Source organism: Poecilia mexicana, unplaced genomic scaffold (assembly GCF_051168715.1).
Source record: "Poecilia mexicana isolate PSO_F unplaced genomic scaffold, ASM5116871v1 scaffold_13, whole genome shotgun sequence".
Classification (NCBI taxonomy): domain Eukaryota; kingdom Metazoa; phylum Chordata; class Actinopteri; order Cyprinodontiformes; family Poeciliidae; genus Poecilia; species Poecilia mexicana.
The window spans coordinates 20,067,220-20,084,698 of record NW_028263382.1 but is presented as its reverse complement, the minus strand read 5'-3'; the positions used below and the strand labels follow the sequence as shown (position 1 = coordinate 20,084,698).

General features: G+C 37.2%; 1 non-coding gene across 1 annotated transcript; it reads left to right on the top strand.

Annotated features, from left to right (window-relative positions):
• Positions 1 to 15,735: 15,735 nt before the first annotated feature.
• Positions 15,736 to 15,807, top strand: trnaq-cug (transfer RNA glutamine (anticodon CUG)). Its single transcript has one exon. It is a non-coding gene; the product is annotated as a tRNA-Gln (tRNA).
• Positions 15,808 to 17,479: the final 1,672 nt, after the last annotated feature.

Genomic DNA, 17,479 nt, shown 5'->3' with positions numbered 1-17,479 from the left:
ATTGTGGGTAAGTGAATACCACTTAATAATTTTGCTTTCTTTACCTTAACTAATAAATCAGATGTTAGATGACTTGACCAGCGTAATGATTTTCTGAATCTCTCCCTGAAGCGCACGGCAGACGTGAGCTCTGCGGTCAAAACAGCTGGAAGGAAATTAGTCCAAAGGAGTGATGTCATATGTACACAGTTAGAGGTATTCACTGAAATTAGTAAATGATAAATTGCAACTTTACCTCGTCTTACAATCCAACTCATTTGTGGAACATACCATGCAATTTTTAAAGAGTCCATTCCTTACAATATTGTGTCTTGTTGTTCAAAGCAGAAGTAGCACATGAAGAATAAAAATCCTTTATTTACAAGCATTATAAGATGAATAGACAGTGCCAGCTGTGCTGTTCATTAGATGGTTAGAGTTGGGCAGCTGCTACAGCCTGTTGGCAGCCTCTTGCAGCTCTCAGGTGTATGTCTGGCTGAAACAGCTGGGCCACTGGCAGCACAGTGAAGTCAGCAGTGGCTAGTGGCCGAAGTTGACTTCAGAGGCCTCATTTGGCAGTAAGCTGCGGAGCTGATGTTAAGGGAGGTTCCTTTTATGGACAGAAATGTGGTTTTATGATGCAATAACTGGGCTAGAATTATCATTTGTTGTACAGGCAAACAACATTAAAATCAGATCAAGAAGTCAAGATTTTACTAACTCAAATATTTAGTTATACGAAATTGACTTATTTCTTCATGTTACTGTCTAAATTAAACAGTAATACTTTATACCCATTGTCTATTGTCCTTGTAGTGTTATATATGTATATGTATTTTCATATGACATTGAATGAGAGGGAGGAAGACGGGGTACACCGTGGTTAGTTTGCCAGTCTTTCACAGGGCAACCAAAGCCATGCAGGACAAACAACTACGCACACACATTTGTATCCGAGAGCAATTTAGAATAACCAGTTGACCGAGCAGTCATTTCTTTGAACTGTACAAGAAAGGCAGAGTACTAGAGGAAACGCCACACACTTCCCTGCACACGCAAACAGTGTTACTCGAGTGTAAATCCACCTTGTTCCATCAAATACTGCATAAGGACCACTAGTGGTTCCTGATATGTGTTATGTGGCTCCCTGCCCAGTGCAAGGTGTCAAACTCCAGTCCTAGAAGGCCAGTGTTGTGCAAATTTTAAATGCATCTTTGCTTCAGCTCACCTGAATTTAATATTTAAGCTATGAGCAGGACTCTGAAGAACTTGACTGTACGCTGAATGCTGAAGAGCAACAAGCCATTTAAATGAGGAGTTTAGCGCCAGCCCTCAAGGACACTCCTGGCCTAAAATGTGGCTTTAAGCACTCGGTAAACAAAAAGGAAATGTCACCCCATACCAGGAGTTTTGAAGAAGCTGAATGTCTACAACTTAGGTGTGGTTACTGTCATTGTGTCATGACAGTATGATATGAGACAAATATTCTGGGAATAGGCTGAGCTCCTTCTCCTCCTCCCAGTGCTACAATTGCCTTTGAAGAAATGGTCTGCCATTGTGCAAATGGCAGAGAAACAACTTACATCTATATACAAGCTACCCCGCTTCAGTCTCAATTCATTCTGAGTTGTTGGTTTGTGTTTTTTTTTGTTTGTTTGTTTGTTTGTTTTTTTTAGTTTAGACCTGTTTTGTTTTTTCTGTATGTGTTGTGAGCACATAATAGCAACATTTGGAGGTTTGATTATATTTTTTTAGTCTCTACATCCGGCCTTTGCTCTGCTCCTTTTGAGTCCCGCTTCCACACTTCTGCAAACACATCTAGGCTGACATCTGCGAACTATATCACCCACAATTCATTGTTGCATGTGACATTTTAAAGGTGGAAACATATGGCACTGTTTTTGTTCTTATTGAAAACAACAACAACAACAACAACAAACATAGTATGACAAGGCACACATCCATAACCAAAAAAATCTGACATAAACTGAGCAGGTTCTAGGTTCAGTGACCAAATCGGAAAACCAGAGGTCTAGATTTCAGGGTATGTTTTTTTTTTTTTTTTTTTTTAAACTGGGCTCATGATTTTTAAAGCAGGTGGGAATCATGCAGTGTTTTAGAGAGAATTTGAAAATCTCTGTAAGAAAAGGCGCTAATTAATCTACTCTGACTTAGAGGACACTTGCACTAATACCATCTGGAGCAGCTGCTTTCCTGGTAGTTACAGTTTTCAATACCCTTGTCTTTATCAACTCCAACACAGGGAACATCCCTTCCCCTCCTGACATATGGTGCAAAAACATGTGAAATTGTCAGCCATGGAGCCATCACTCCCAGACAGAATATGTGTTGCTTTGTAGTCTGTGATGGTACGTCACACCCATGTCACAGTCCCCTGGAATTAGTCCTGATGCTCTAATCTCTGGCTGTAGCTGGGAAGGATGCGATTTGCATCCTTCACAGCTATTCGTACCATGCAGGAGGCAGCCTTTATTTCATCCGTGTTTCTAGAGATAAGAAGCATCGCAAGCAAATTTATCCACCCTGGGTTTCTTGTAGGAAAAAAAGTCATGAATCTCCCACTCAATATGTTATCATCCACAACCTTTGTAATAAATCCCACAACTGCTTCGGTGGACCCCATGATGCCTCCACCCCATGCTGCCACTGAACATATCCCAGTTGGCTATGAAAAACTTTTTCATACTAGGCCTTCAGGATATAAGCAACTAAACCAATTTATGCCATTTTTTGTCTTTCTTTATTTTTTTGCACCTCCTTCAATTCTTCTGATTAATAGTCATTACCTGTCCCATTCTACTTTAGGACACAATTTGATTTATGGACTAAGCTGCTTTGATTTCATTGTATGTGTGGAATATGTATATTTTCCATTATTAGGTGGAGATTTCATGTTTATATCCCAATTAGAAATATATTTACAGCCCATTCACATTCAACTTTGTTCTGGATCAAATATTCCATCTGCTCTCTATGTCCTGCTTATCTATAACATGTATGATATATGTAAAAGCTCACAAAATACATAATTTAATTAATAACATAATTTCCTGCAGCACACCATAAAATATTATGCTCTCATAGCTGAAAGCAACAATATTGAAACATACGTAAACAAACATGTCAGTCATCCAGCCCTCTTGATGCAGAATGACAGCTGCAGATTGAGCTACAGCAAGCCAGAAGGCCAGATTCCAGGCATAAGGTCACATAAAAAAAGATGCACACTTATAAACACACACACACCACACACACACAACCAATATCTAGTCCAGCAGAGCTCCAGCAGTGACTCAGATGCAACTAGCCTATCTCTAGGCTCTAGGGATTAAGAGCCCAAACTCCACAGAGACGGGAGATATGAGCTCCAGGAGTTCTGCTGATCAACAACGTCAAGCCAGTGCTCAAGATATCAGTCTGTGCTCAGTGAGGACAAAAAGATAGGCTGTTCTATTAGCCAAGTAGTGAGAGAGTGCAGAATAGGGGAAATGGAAATGAAGGGCAGCATGTTCTTTTTTAATTCCTCATGAATTGATTTATAACTAGAGCAGAACTTATAATTTAGTGACTAATTAAAATGATAGAGGTTAATTTCTGATGTTAGATATCCAATATTTAGATATCCAAATTATTATGAACAAATCACTGAATAACTAGCTTGGTAAAAAAAAACATCGTTCTAAGATTTGCTTCGTACGGAGGGTCAGGACCTTTGGCTAGTGAGAAATGGTTGCTTGCTGGAGGCGTGAACTCTGTTTAAGTTTTAAACGACTGGATCCGATTTTATGCAATTGCTAACGTTTTTGCGATGATATCTGTAATGCGCCAGCTCTATTGTGAAGGAGGCTAAGCCAAGAAGCTTAGTGCATGTCTTAAATGTTCCTCTTGCTGCGACTTTGATAGCTCAATTATTGGAAGTGAGTTCAACACAGACTAAATGGTTTTACCATTACCAGATTACAACCATAGGCAGACTTCAACAAGTCTCAGAAGTGTGCCTACAGGGAGTAGATAAGCAGAACTGCGCAAGAAGTCAAGGGCCAAGCTAGCTAACAACAGGTCTTCCTAAAAATGCAGCGTTTACAGTGTAAGGTAATGTAAACTTTTAAGCTGTCTCATAATTTCAAGTCCCTTGCAAGACTTCATAACTCTAGATAATGTTCACATTTTTTATCATGACACAAGCACAAAATTCAATGCATCTTATTTGGGATTTTATTGAATAGGTCTACGCAAAGCCACTTACTTCTGTTAGTGAAGGAGGCTAAGCCAAGAAGCTTAGTGCATGTCTTAAATGTTCCTCTTGCTGCAACTTTGATAGCTCAATTATTGGAAGTGAGTTCAACACGGGCTGAATGGTGCAAGAGGATGTGGGCTGGTTTTGGGTCATTGTGCTAGTAACTGGGTTTACAGGACAGACTTTTGGGCCGGTATGTTTTATTTATGTCAACCAACTTCCCCTTTTTGTTCCTCTTCAGTGTTACATGGATCAGTTCAGGTGACCCCTTCATTCACTGTCATTTCTGTCCTTTATATTTGCAGATTTTTAATAATAGCTAAAACGGCTTGTCGCTAAAATGTTGTAGGTACAGTTGCATTAGGAATACTGTTAGTCTTTAGAGTCATCTTCTGTTACTGATTGTTGAATAGAGGCAGACTTTATCTTCCATGCCATCTACTGTTTAAAATGACGTGTTTCAACTGCACTTCAAATTAAGGTACTGTATAAACTCAAGAGCACTTCTGTGATTTAAAAATATTGTTGACTCTAACTGTATTCTTCCTCTCTGAATCAAAACTATTTAAAAGCACATTTCAATCTAAGTATAGCTGTGAGTCTTTTGCAGTATTAATCTACCACCTTTGCACAAGAGAGTAATTTCTGATCAAACTCTGTTTGATGCACGAATGGAGTCTGTGAACATTAAATTTTAAGTTTCACCACAAATTCTCAAATGAGTTTGTGTCTGGGTCTTACTAAGTCATTTAACCATTTGAATATGAATTGATCTCGGCAATTTCCTTGTAAACTAATTCATCTGAAAAGCAGAGACACATTTACAAACGGCAATACTGAAATGAAATCGATGGCACAAATGTCTTGTAACAATCACCTTACTCCACAAACGCCATTCTAGAGGCTCCATAAGTACCTTGTAAAAAGTATATCCCTTTTTACTAGGTATTTACTTGTAAAAAGTAACACTTGCTTAACGGGGCTTTTTTGTTTAAGATAAACATAAGATATACTTTATGAATGCTCTGCAAATATACTAGACAAAAGGTCAAGAGTATTTTCTGTCATTTTTATTATTGAAGTCATCTCAGTTTTATTGGTGGTGTCCAAATGTAAGCATATGAAAGGATGTTAAGTGAAAAAGGTTTAATTTGTAAAAAAATGTCCATGTGTCATTAGTGAGCTAAGTTAAAGACAATCAAGATGTGGTAGAGGAATGTGGTCCCTGATGGGAACCACTGAAGTTTTCCAATCTGCTGTGAATCTCTTAACCTTGCAAGTCCTAAAATATACTATAATTTTTGATCATGGATATATAGGTAAAAAATCAAAATAGGCAGCACAGAGTGCAAAAAAAAAAAATAGAGTGAATTATAACCTCAATATTCATGAACAATCATATGGACACACACATATATGCAGCTGCCCTTACCTCATGGAGAGGTTAAGTAGCATTAGAATAGACATACTCATTAGATTATGAGTGATGCTTGGCAGTAACTGCAGTAGTTTAACTTTATGGTGCTGCTTGTCCTCATGATCTCTGCCACTATTACAGCAGCATCTGTAGCAGTGTTTGTCATTAGAGGTATCACCATTTTCATGAATGTGATCGGGGTGACAATTTCCCATGTAAAAACATTCTAGGAGTGAACCTACTGCTAGTAAACAGCAATTTATTTTAATTAAGTAGTGAACATTGATACGGGATCCTTACGGGATCTTACTTAACTTTTAGATTTTGGAGATGGAATATTTGATTTTCAAAAAAATACTTAAACTGAACACTTAAAGGTCATAACTAGGCTAGCAAATTTCATTCAGCAAAAACTCAGATTGAATTATACCAGTAAAAGCTGCAAAGAATGTGCTTTAGTTTCAAATTTAATTACATGCAGTAACCATTCTCTTAAAAAACAACCCCCTTCCAAGAAACATTTCCTGTGGCCATGTCTACCATTTTCACTCTGCTTCTCCTACAATTTGCAAACTGCGCTTTTGGTTGCTATGAGAATTAGGAAACATGATGTGACGATTTTCCCAAATACATGAAAAGCCACAAAGTTTCACCAAGAGTGTTATCCCCAATTAAAGATGTAATATTTCATGGGGTGGGGAGCAGAAGGCCTCTGCATAGCTGATCCTCTCCCTGCAGAAAAATGGTAATGTTTTTATGAGTCTGATGAATATTTTAACTTTTGAGGCAATTACATGGATCTAAATGAGTAGAAACGTACTTCAGCTGAAATAAAATATGCAAGAGCTGTGAAAGACATGATGAGTACCGAACAAGCGGCCTGAGCCTAATGTAAATACATCTGATACGCATTACGTTCATTTTTCCTGTGTTGCGCATATCTGTCGCCTTGAACACCAATAAATGCTTTTTTAAAAAAAGTTTTTATTGACTCTAGTGGCCTTTATTTGATAGTGAATTGTCAGGAAGGTGGGTAATGAGAGAGGGGGGAAGGCATGCGGCAAGGATCCCCAGGCTGGGAATCAAGCCTGCGACAGCCGTGTTGAGGATTAGGGCCTCCTTATGTGGGTTGTGCTTAACCCCTGCGCCACCACAGCACCCCTCAATAAATGCTTTTTAAGTATAGTCTAAGAATAGTGTTTTACATTGTGTTTAAAAAGGGAAACACTAACTCGTGTATGGTTCATTGGTCTTGGCACATTGTCTATAAAGATAATTTAAAAACACATTTTCAATGGTGGTGTTACAGGATCCTATGTGTCATGAACAGCGTGCTTAGAGGACCTGCTGTTAATATGTGTGTATGTATGTTTTAGTACGTTTGTGTTTTTGTGACAGTGTAAATCTGAACTTTCTATTTCTTCTGCTGTCCCATTTTCAACCAGGGACCCAAAATTAGTGCAAAATATCAACACCCACATCACCTGCTCTCATATTTTACCTTCTGTCTCACAGGAACCACTACTTATTTTCTCATTTTCCGTCTCAGCTGGAAATATGGAGTGGGATACAATAAATATAGATTTGCCAGTGTGGTTCCTTATCACAAGAGAGAAAAAGAAGAGAAGAAGCTTTTGAGAATGATGCTGAGGAAGAAATTTGTGAATGAAAATGTAGAGACTGACTCAGAAGATTGCTTTAATTTGCTCTAAGTTATATTTTATTTATACTCTTTATTTAATAAAAACATAATTAACTGCACTGAAGGTAATTCCTAAAGAATAAATTGTAGATAAAGTAATAAACAGTTATAAGTATATAAGAGGTGTGTTGGCATTTATCAGTGCTGCTATTCTTACTCTGTATCGACAAGCATTTAAACACACAAGTACCTTTGCTTGTACACAATCATTTAAAAAAAAAAAAAAAAAAAAATATATATATATATATATATATATATATATATATATATATATATATATATATATAAAAATAAATAAATATCGGTGCTTCCAAATCCAACACAATTCTAATTCAAAATATGACGTACACAAACACAATCTGCCAAAACTATATGGCATTTCACTGTTGTTGTTGTCTGTGACCCACGGGATTCTGAGCTAAATCTCCTGTCAGTCATTTTGGCAGCAAACAAAAAGAAACCTCTTCAAAGTATTGAGTAAGCAGTTTATTTTGTGCTGACCACAGTGCCCCTGCACTGAGGCCAATCAGACTGGGGAGAGATACTGGATGTCATGGACCCACACAAACAAGTCTGTCTGCATGTACACATCTCTCTTAGTGAGTCTGTGTGATTTTTTTTTTTTTTTTTTTTTGCATGTGTGTATAAATGTGTGCTTGTTAGTATTGCATACAATCAGCATGGCTATTGAATCTTGTGGAAGGACTGAAAAGGTCTTTCTCCAACCTTGACAGCATGCAGACAGAGAGAAAAATAGGAAGATAAAGTGAATGAATGTGAACTGACTTTACATTTTCTAACCCAATTAAATCCTCAAACCTTAAATTCCAGATTAAACCGCATCCAGTGAGTAAAAGTTTGTGTTAATTAAGCATCAAGGGAAGCAAAAGCAAAAACAACCAAACACGCTCCAATTTCAGTTTTTTTGGGGGGGATTATTTTAATTTCTTTGTTAATGCTCTACACAGCTAAATTAATTTTGCTGCTGTAAAAGGACTAGTTTTTTTTGTTGTTTTTTTCACTGAACATCAATAAGCATATGTCTTCGATTTAAGAGCAATTATAAAGAGCTTTCTTCATAGGAACTGGTTTAGGTCAAATAAACCAGTAATGGTTTGAGTATCAAGTTTCAGGTCATCATCAGGCAGTTCTTTATTTCTATTCAGGCTGATGAGGAGATTGCAGTCAGGTGTGTCTGCAGAGCTCTGCTAAAGCCACACCCCCAGGTGAAAGACCTGCAAGTTAGGAAAAAGTAAAACAGGCACATTCTGCACAATTGCACAGATAACACTTTGGCACACTAATTTTTACATCTTATTTCCTTTTTCTGTTTCGAAACATAGTGAATCTGTATGAATTAGTTATAAAGTTAATTGAGTAACATCAAGTCTGTGTTTACCGCTTATGTATCTTTAGTGTATTGCATTACTGACAGTCTGCAGACAGAAAGCTGACATATGTAACACTGTTGGATTTATAGTTTATCTTGTAAAATGCCTTGAAGAAACTTGTTTTGTTCTTCCCCTATGTTTTAATTTTGCAATTGTTTTAAATGATGCAAAAGGTCATTGCTGACTTGAGAAAATCCTCATAATCAAATATGAGTAGCACATTGTTTTTTGTGTCCCAACGAAGGACATTGTTCAAAGAACCCACAGCTGCACATTTTTTTTTCTTCTGTTGTCATTTCTGAGATTTTCTGATCTCTCAAGAACTCCCGAGACGGAGCAACATGTTCAACATTTTTTTTTAAAGTTTTCTTTATTCTCAAACTCAATTATGAACTAGGGTCATTTTGAATGATTTTGAATCTACACCTCTGTTTATTCTCATCTTAACACTCAGATGTCTGTCAGCGCCTTTCCCTGTTCTATTATTTCTAGATCCAAATCCTGCCACTACATCCATTCACAAAACAAATAGATGACAATAAATAATTTAAGCTCGATGCCTCTCAGATTTTATACAGTGAAGATTTTAAAGTGTTGCAACTATTTAAAAAAAAATTAAATATGAAAAACCTCTACTCTTACTGACATGTTGCCTGAAGAGAACCATATTCACAGATAGTGCTAAGCTAAAATTCTTTCATCCTAGATTGTAACAAAGAGAGCCTCGAGTTAAGAATCTCTTTAGACACAAAAGTCAGATATACTGTCTCTAACCTCAACTATCATCCTATGATTCTTCTACATGAAAACCTTTGATACTGTGCAATGCAAATGCAGCAGCTGTTTGACATAAATCTTTTCAACCTTTATCTTGTGACATTTTTATAGAATTGAATGAAATTGATTGCAGAGCAGCAGATAGAACCTTCTCAACCTGAAGGTTGAGAAGGTTGTATTTGAAAAAAAAAAAATATATATATATATATATATATATATATATTTTTTTTCTTTTACCGCTCCAAGATCAAGCATGCACCTATCGTACTTGATGCACCTAAGTCTCAGGATTTGGGTTTCATGGCAGATGCACAACTTTGTTGCCTGGGCAGAATTATGTTAGCCCACTAGAATCCAGTCCACGGGATGCAGGGATGGTGTTTTCTAATGGATTAACATTAGCAGGAGAAAGCAGTGATAGTTAGCATTGCCCTGCCTGGTCAAATACTCTACTTCCAAGCCTACATCTGCATTCTGTGTCTTCACTTGTCTGCTTATTTATCTGGCTTCCTCCTCAGCAGGTGGTCATGCAGCTCCTCCTCCATAATAAGCAGCCAGGGTCAGGGAGTAACTATATGCACTGGCATTATGTATTGTAATTGCAAAATACAAGTAACTGTAATTTGCTAAAGCCTGACTGATTTAACAAATTATAGCTTAAACTAATCTTAAGTGAAAAAGCAAAGTAATTTATTTAATTTACTATATTTTAAATTTAAATGCATTATCTGCTGTCTAGACCAGTGCTCACAGGGGTAAATGTGAGATTTGCAAGTGCAAATAATGCATCAGAGAATACTACAAACTCACTCCCACTTTTGTAACTGTGGCGGTGTGCAAGAAGCATACATGGTGAATTGCTGATGGCAGTATCATTTACCAACAGTGTTACTTCATTAGCTATGGTGACATGAAACAGCCTGATATGGTAAGAGGACCAGCTGAAAACAAGTGAGCATTTCTGCATATAATCACAGCCTGCAAGTAACTGTTTTCAGAAATAGCACCTTCCACTTGTCTGCCTCATTTATGACAATAAATTATGATAATAGCACACATGCTGGAATATAATACATGTTAGGAACATATTAATTTTATGATCAGGATGCAAAGTTACAAGCAAATTGGAAGCTTTCCCAGAATCATATGTCACTTATGTCCAGGTCAACAGATTATTCACATTTTCCCAGTAATTATATTGTGTATTTAATGGGTTACTTCAGGTTGAGTGGTTAAAAGTGAAGATAAAATATAGGAAAGTCTTTTGAGCATTTCTTTAGCAGAAATGGGTAAAAAAAAAAAAAAAGATTTAGTTCTCTTCACAAATCCTTAAATCTTTTGGCTTAAATTTAAAGTCTCATCCTCCTGTGAAGGATCAAAGTGTGTTGAAAAGTAAGCTGAAACTAACTTTCTTTAAATGATTGATTCTGTTAAGGAACTATTAATTTTTTAAAAGAGTAACTTCTTGTAAAGAGCATAGTAATCCACCACTTACATACATCATCAGAAGTTATGCATATTTCCATTAAAAACTGAGAAAACTCTACATAGTGGATGGATACAAAAAAAACTTATTTTCTTGATCTGCAAACTTTCTTCAAGCTAATTTTGATGTTTCCAACTTCCATGCAAATGAGCTTCAAAATATCAACGGTTCTAGTATAGTGGAATTTAGACATGGCACACTTCTCTCCTGAAATCAACCTCCAGTTCCAGCCAAAGTAGAAACATCTTTAGATTTCAAAAGATGTCTCTTGTTAAAAAAAAACAACACAAAAATCCACATGCAAAACTCTCAGAGAAATTTAATCTTTTGTCACTTGTTGTTTGTGATTACCTGTACATAAGTTTTATTTTATCTTTGATTTTAGTTATCGCTTCGCCACTGGTAAGGTGCTTTGACGGTTCCCCAGGAGAAGAAGCATTCATTTTGGCGCAGTCTCTGTCTCAAGTGATTGATTTGAGCCTCATCTTCACTAATGAAGGATTTTAGAGGTGTGCTCTTGATCCATGTGCTTCTTAGTGATGTGTTCACTTGTATAAATTGGAATGCTACCATTTGCTTGTAACGTTGGTACTGGTACTCATCAATTTCCCCACAGAGGAATAATAAATAATATTCCTATTCTGTTCTATCCTATCCTATTCTATTCTATGCAGAGTACAGGAAACATCCACAGTCTGAGACGTATTTAATGTTGCTTATTTAACATTGGTGAACTAGTCACCCATAATTTAACAGCTAATTGCTGTATATGACACAGGCTTGATATCACACCCGAGTCTATTTGAGTGACAGTGTGTGTGCATATGTGTGTCTGCATGTGTGTGTGAGTGAGTAAATGGATAAAGAAAAATCTGCTTATTACAGAGAAAGGGGGAAAAAAAAGTCAGCAGCTTTTTCCCTTGCCAACCTGCATTTCTCAGCCTTTTCTGACCAATATTACATTTCTGCCTCCATTAAAAAGAAATAACTGCACAGCCTTTCTAACTCCCATATCTTTTCTGCAAGCTACACTTCAATGTTTTTAATTTTCTTTCAAATAAAAAGCCAATACAAAGTTGACCAATATATTCTGTGGGTGTTTAAGTGAGGTACATGATGTGCCTGCAGCATTGTCTTCAGTCTGCTTTTTAAAATGTGTGTGTGTTTTCCTAACACACACTACATTGTGGGGACCGACTGCTCTTTATGGGGTCCAAAGCCCGGGCTTCATAAGAAAAAAAAAAATGTTTTTGTGTTGTGAGTTAGATTTAAAACTAAGGTATGAATTGAGTTTAGGTTAGATTTGTACTGGTAATGGTTGGGTTTAAGAGTCAGAATTAGGATATAGAGATGAATTAAAATTGAATGGAAGTTAAGTCAAGTTCAAGATAGAAAGACATAGTGTGTGTGTGTGTGTGTGTGTGTGTGTGTGTGTGTGTGTGTGTGTGTGTGTGTGTGTGTGTGTGTGTGTGTGTGTGTGTGCGTGTGTGTGTGTTGGGGGTAGTGAGGATGGAGAGGCTGGGTCATGGTAGGGTGTGTGTGTGGGTCAACACTGAAAGTGTTTTCAATAGAAAAGGATTCAAGGTCACAGGATCTGAACATATACATGTAACCCTGAACTCAATACAAAATTACCTGAGAGATTTACACTAGCTATACAAATAATTATCCCATCATTCCATGTTTGTTTAACCCTAATGTACACCGTACTGGTTCAGAGGTGGCTTACTCAAGGAATGTGAAAGTTGTACCCCATATCCTCAGTAAGTCTGTTTAGTGACTTTTTAAGCACCGACTGCAGCTGCAGTTCATTCACTATTAATCTTCCCCAAATTATTAAATAAAATGTATTTCACATTATAAATGTTGCCATACATATTATTTGGAATGTCTATCTTCTGCACATTTTCCTTCCATTCAAAGGTCAATTATTGCTCCATGAGACAGCATTCTGTGAAAAGCTGACTTCTTGATCATTAATGTTTTGTTTCTTAAACCCTGCTGGACAACTGTCAGCAGTGGTCTTCCTTATGTTTGTAGACCTAACATGATCATTACTTTCTGTATTGCAGATTGTTTTTAATTAGTCTTTCTGATAATTATTTTTGGGAGGTTTTGATTTCCATATGTAAAACACAACTTGAACAGGAATAAAAGTTTGAAATGTATCAGCATGAAATTACTTTGTAAATTTTACTTTTTGAACTATCAATTTCCAGTTAAAACTCTAAAATATCAGTTAAAGCAGACAATCCCATTCACTACCTGAAATTCTTAAATGTGTGATCTATAAGGCCTGCATAAATTAGATTTTAGATCCAGTGTTGGTCCCAATCCCAAAGATGGAAGGCAGCAAAACATTAGCATGTTACAATTGCATAAGGACATTTTCTCAGTTCTAATGTACAGCCAGACTTTCCAGCTCTTCATGTGAAAACTGGAATTACTGTCATTTAACTATAACAAAAATAGAAGTTGACATTTAAGTGAATGACTCAAATTGGCTGTAGGCAGTGCAGAAATCTACCAGGAACTGACAAATAATAGAGACTGGATTTCAGGCAATTGCACAAGCTGGACACATGACCCACCAGTCCATTTCATTTGCCAGCAATAATGCTGCGGAATAATACTAATGAAAATCAGGATACCGGTGGGACTGCGATTCATTACTGGTCCAGAGACGACACCGCCATTTCACTACAACAACCCAAGCATAATTCAGGGAAATATCAGGTATTAGAACAACAACATATTTGCAATGTTGAACCATTCTGCCAAATGTAATCTACACTGAACTGTATGTCAGAAATAAAGCTGTATACCACATGTGTCAAATTCAAGGCCCGCGGGCCACATGTGTCATTTTATGTGCCGCCGCACCCTATTGACCACAAACTACATCTCCCACAATGCATTCCGATTGTTACCAGCCAACATTACGGCTTCTCGTCACTAGAGAGCAGCAGAGTCACCTCAAGCTGCTTATTGATTTTCCCAGCGAATAAAACTGAGACATCGACAAGCTAACATCAAAACGTCCAAGAAAAGAAAAAAAGATTTACAAGTAAGACTGTGAATGAAGATGTGTGTGAGTTGGTGTCAGGGCAGCAGGTCGCGCTAGACTTTTTTTTGTTATCCATTATCTTGACCGACAACATAAAAAAAAATAAAAATAAAAAATCGGTCATGTACTATTTTTATCCTTGAAATTACAATCATATTAGTCGGCTATTTAGTCGCATTTTATGCGGTTTAGTTAATATTCACCGTTAATCCAGATCCCATCACAAATTAAGGAGATAAATGTATCTACATTTTTCTCGTATTGACAAAAAACACCCCAATAACTTTAAATAAATTAAATTAAGCGACTTCACTTCACTTCATTAGCATCACTTCACCCGCTGGGGTCTGAACGCACTTCCTCCTGGTCCCCATCTCCAGAAAACTCTGCGCTAATTCATCAGTCAGTTGGATCTGTCTGATCCAAATAGATCAACTGAACTCTGTGGGTGTTTTACGCTGTGCGGTCTGGTTTGAGCTTTTACCAGGATTTTTTTTTTTTTTTTTTTTGGGGGGGGGGGGGGGGTGTTTCGCTTCTCCGAAACGGACAGATGTTACTTCTGGGTTACGCTCTCCTGGGTAACGTGCACCAAGGCTCCATTTGTTAAATCTTCTGGATGAGTTACTTCCAGCGGTTTCTAATTCTTCGCAGCGGCGGAGCCGCGTCCGCAGTGGTTGAGCAGCGGACTGCGCATGTTACAGTCTAATTAACTTCTGCATCGTCATTTATTTCCTCAAGATAAACTGCCGGCTCCTCAAATGCATTAACACAACGTTGCATTCTCTTTAGTTTTCTCTGGTCAGTAATGGAGACTTGAATTTAACGTGCCATTTCAACCAAAGGTTTGTAATGCGCTTGCTAACAAGTATTGATTTTATTTTTTAGCCATGACTTTTAGCTAATGACATCTTCAATACATTTTTTGATCCCAGGCTTAGTTTATGGACTGAACAGACAGAAACAGTTACCATTATACATTTTGAGCTGTTGATTTTATTTTTGAACGATTTTTAATTTTGAGGTGTTGATTTTATTTTTGAACCATTTTTTAATTGTAAAGTGTTGATTTTATTTTTGAACCCTTGTTTATTTTGAAGTGTTGATTGTCTAAAAGACCTTAGACATGAATTGACCAGTATGGGGATTGAACCAAAGACCTCAGCATTACCAGCACCATGCTCTAACCTGCTGAGCTAACCTATCTTACAAACTGTTGAGTTTCCATGGATTTAAGAAGAACTGACATGATCTTACCACAATGAAGATTTGATAAAAGTGCTTTCTATTCATCACAGGTGTTTACTAAAGGTCAACAAGAGTTCTGTGGTGTCATGGTCTGTACTTCTGAATCCAGGTATCTAAGTGAAAGCCTCAGTTGAAACTTTCATGCGTTGCATCTCACATAATAAACTTTGGAACCTCAAACTGAAACAAAGCAGAGAAGTTCAATTCCTGTAGTGTAGTGGTTATCACGTTTGCTTTACACGCAAAAGGTCTCTGGTTCAAAACCAGACAGAAATGGTTTTTGTAGGTTATGCATCTCTTGGGGTGCAGTGAGACAACAAGAGCCTTCCTCTTTCATGATGGTTCATTTGCCAATCGACTTCAATGTAGGCTTCTTTGAAATCCAAGCTACTTTTCTTCAATTGCCAATTGGTGGTTCTATGGTGTAATGGTTAGCACTCTGGACTCTGAATCCAGTGATCTGAGTTCAAATCTCAGTAGAACCATTTGTCTCTGCTCCTGACATCTTCCATATTTTTTTTGATTCCAGGCTTAGTTTGTGGACTGTAATGTGAAATTAGGCACAAATATGGGTTTGACAGTTTGTTCACCAAATTACTGTGCTCTCTGAGAGGATCTATGGTATACATTAAGTATTTGACATTGTTCCATGCCAATCGTTGACATTAGTCTCTAACAAAATTTGGATCATCTACCAGGAATAGTGGAAAGAACATAAGTTTCTGTAGTGTAGTGGTTATCCTGTTTGCTCCATATGCAAAAGGTCTCTGGTTCAAATCCAGACAGAAACAGATTTTGCATGTTCTATTCATCACAGGTGTTTACTAAAGGTCAACAAGGGTTCTGTGGTGTCATGGTCTGCACTGAATCCAGGCGTCTGAGTGCAAGTCTCAGTAGAAACATTATTTGGGTATTGGACCCATGACTTTTGCGTTATTTGCACCACACGCTGACCAGCTGAGCAAACCTGCCATTCAGATTGATGAGTTTTCATCAATTTGCTAAAAACTTAGATGATCTTAATAAAAGTGCTCATATCCTAATGTTTTTCAAAATCAACTTGTTTAAATGTATACTTTCCAGCACTGTTTTATTTTGAAATGTTGACTTTATTTTTCAGTATATTTTTAAAGTGTTGATTTTATTTTTGAACCATTTTTTAATTTTGAAGTTGATTTTATTTTTGAACCATTATTCAGTTTGAAGTGTTGATTTTGTTTTTGAACCATTATTCAGTTTGAAGTGTTGATTTTGTTTTTGAACCATATTTATTTTAAAGTGTTGATTTTATTTTTGAACCATTTTTATTTGTAAGTATTGCTTTTATTTGTGAAGCCTTGTTTATTTAGAAGTGTTGATTGTCTGAAAGACCTTAGATGTGAATTGACCAGTATGGGGATTGAACCAAGGACCTCAGCATTACCAGCACCATGCTCTAACCTGCTGAGCTAACCTACCTTACAAACTGTGGTGTCATGGTCTGTACTCTGAATCCAGGCATCTGAGTGAAAGCCTCAGTTGAAACTTTCATGCTTTGCATTTCACATAATCAACTTTGGAACCTCAAACTGAAACAAAGCAGATAAGTTCAGTTACTGTAGTGTAGTGGTTATCATGTTTGCTTTACACGCAAAAGGTCTCTGGTTTGAAACCAGACAGAAATGGTTTTTGTAGTTTATGCATCTCTTGGGGTGCAGTGAGACAACAAGAGCCTTCCCCTTTCATGATGGTTCATTTGCCAATCGACTTCAATTTAGGTTTCGTTGAAATCGAACCTACTGTGCCCCCCCAGCATTTTATAGGCCGATCGTTTTGAGCATGAATTGACCACAAACTCTATCTCCCATAATGCATTCCGATTGTTACCAGCCAACATTATGGCTTCTCGCCACTAGAGAGCAGCAGAGTCACCTCAAGCTGCTTATTGATTTTCCCAGCGAATAAAACTGAGACATCGACAAGTTAACATCAAAACGTCCAAGAAAAGAAAAAAAGATTTACAAGTAAGACTGTGAATGAAGATGTGTGTGAGTTGGTGTCAGGGCGGCAGGTCGCGCTAGACTTTTTTTGTTATCCGTTATCTTGACCAACAACATAAAAAAAAAGTCGGTCATGTCCTATTTTTATCTGTGAAATTACAATCATATTAACATCGGC